The sequence below is a fragment of the Acomys minous genome, assembly GCF_964271855.1.
Source record: "Acomys minous genome assembly, chromosome: 14".
Lineage (NCBI taxonomy): Eukaryota > Metazoa > Chordata > Mammalia > Rodentia > Muridae > Acomys > Acomys minous.
In genome coordinates, this window is record NC_140496.1 from 26466900 (window position 1) to 26469637 (window position 2738).

The 2738-nt window shown below is 36.9% G+C and overlaps 1 pseudogene across 1 annotated transcript; it reads left to right on the plus strand.

The window, feature by feature from the left end:
• The first annotated feature begins 233 nt into the window (after window positions 1-233).
• Window positions 234-1350, plus strand: LOC311583052 (splicing factor 45-like; annotated as a pseudogene). Its single transcript has one exon. The product of its transcript is annotated as a splicing factor 45-like (transcript).
• Window positions 1351-2738: the final 1388 nt, after the last annotated feature.

Consider the following 2738-nt stretch of genomic DNA (forward strand, 5'->3'; position numbering starts at 1 on the left):
AATTAAAAAATATTGAATTTCATTCAGAAATTTAGACCCAACAAGATAGGAAAGATATTTATTTCCAGTTTGACAAATACAAACAGCCAAATCACTATGGATGTAACACTTATGTAACTCATGATTGTCTCATGGGCTCTCCTTGCTGTATTTTGTTTTATTTATTGTCATTTGTTTTATTCAAATGTAATAAAATAAATATATATGCTAAATAAAAAAATAAAATAAAAAAGATGTCCCTATATGACGATCTGGGAGTAGAGACCAGTGATTCAAAAACTGAAGGTTGGCCCGAAAACTTCAAGCTTCTGCAGTCTCAAACTCGGGTAAAGAAGGCAGCTCTCACTCAAGCGAAGAGCCAAAGGACATAACAAAGTACAGTACTTGCCCTAGTCACTGACCTATATTGAGGAGGCTCCTTGGGTGGCCGGCAGGTTGTACACACACCACCTCATGTAGCAGCTGGGCTGAAGGACCCTGTACCCAGTGGCTTTTCGGCCGGTGAAGTTCTGATCCCCTTAGCTAAATGAATAGGATCCTACGTTTCCTAATGATTATGAGAAAGTCGTGAAATGACAGAGAGAAGAGCAACAGAGGTAGCAGGAGCTGGAAAGACAGATGAAAACAGAAGAAAGAGAAGAGAGGAGTAAATACAGGCATGAAGCCAGTGGGTTTTCAAGACGAGAGACCCAGCTTCTGAAGAAGATGAAGTTTGTGAGTGAGAGCAGAGAAAAAGAACAATGGGAGAAGCTGCCATCGCCCCCACCTACTTCTCTTGTATAGAAAGACAAGGAATTACCCCAAGAGTTTCCTTATGAAGAGGACTCAAGCCCTCCATCACACTCTTCCAAAGCTGCTATTCCTCCCCCAGTATATGAAGAGTCGGATCGACCAAGGTCTCCAAGAGGCCAGAGCAACTCGTTCCGTGCTAACCTAGGTGGCACAGCGGCTCATGAGATCATGCAGAAGTATGGCTTCAGGGAAGGCTAGGGACTGGGGAAGCATGAGCAAGGGCTGAGTACTGCATTGCCAGTGGAGAAGACCAGCAAGAGGGACAGCAAGATCATTGTGGGTGACATGATGAAGAAGGGCAGGGCTCAGGATGCATCCGAGAAGTTGAATTCAAATCCATTAAATGAAATGCTTAAGTGCCCTACGAAAGTGGTCCTGCTGTGGAACATGGTTGGTGCAGTGGAGGTCGATAAAGACTGGGAAGTTGAAACTAAGGAAGAATGTGAAAAGTATGGCGAAGTTGGAAAATGTGCGGTATTTGATGCCTCTGATGGTGATGCAGTACGAATATTTTTAGAATTTGAGAGAGTTCAATCAGCAATTAAGCCTGCTGTTTAATTAAACTTGTCTGCTTTCTCTACTCACCCTGAGCAGCCTTGCTTTGCTGTGCTTATTGGTCAGCTTGAATTATTTGTCATTACTTCTTCCACTTTTGTTGAATAAACATTTTATGTACTAAGACACAACATCACTTGGAAGAACTATTACTTATGGGTGTGTTGTTTATGGGCATCTATGACTAACCTGCCTATAGTACAACTGACTTACTGGAATTAAGATTACTCTGTAAACACACTTGGCCATCTAACGTTAGAATGTCTTGTATTTCATAGATCTACACCAACTAGGCATGCACTTGTTGAAAATATTTACAGGGACTGAAAAAAATAATCCAGCAATCAAGATCACATTTGGTGGCTCACATCCATCCCTGACTCCGTTTCCATGAGATATGAAAATCTCTTCTGTCCTCTTGGGAACCAGACAGTCACATGATAGGCACATACACAGATAAAAATATAAAATAAAAATATAAAATAAAACTAAATACAATTTTAAATAATATTTATAGAACCAATGAGTATGTCTTGTTTTCTGTCAAATTATGCCATATACTGTTACTAAAATACATCATCTATTTTTATATAAAATGTATATATTAATATGTTCTTATATTTTTGTATCTAAACAATGTTCTTAAGAAATTAGTATAAGTAACCATTTTAACTGAAAAGAATTATGAGCAAGAATGTGATTTAGAAGAAGTAATTCTGCAAGTCATTATTTAATAATGTCATGGCAATATTACCCACCTGGGAACTATTTCTGAAATTTAAGTAGCATATAAGTACTTTCTAGTACCCTGATTTCATTTGAAACCAAGTACATTTCAATAATATAGTTGTTAAATTAGTTTTCATCAAGAATATGAATAAAATGAATGAAAACATAATTCAGAAAAATGTATGAATCTTGGGATATGAAAAGAATCATAGATGAATATGTAGAAATTCCATCCACAATACATTCTCTCTTTGAACAGCATTTTGCAAGATTATGATCTTCTGTAAGAGTGACAATAATGCTCTCTCTGGCCACTAGACACACACTAGTTATTAAACCACCGTATCAGGGATGTGCTCTAACATGCACTTTATTATGAATATATCTCAAGTCATCAAATTAAGATGCCAGTAAATCCCTCAAAATGCTGGATGGGAAAATGAGATTTAATGTTATGGCTTTGACAGTGGAAAAAGAAACTTTTCAAAGTAAAACAGAAACTGCTTTAATTTGAGAAAAGCTTTCTCAGCAGATAAAATTAGAGTTTTGTGATAGAAATAAAATCTGATATTTGGATAAAATTAGAGTCCGTTGTATATCATAGAAAAATACTATCACTATAGCTACTATAATAAGACAGGGGTTTTCCTTTCCAATAAATT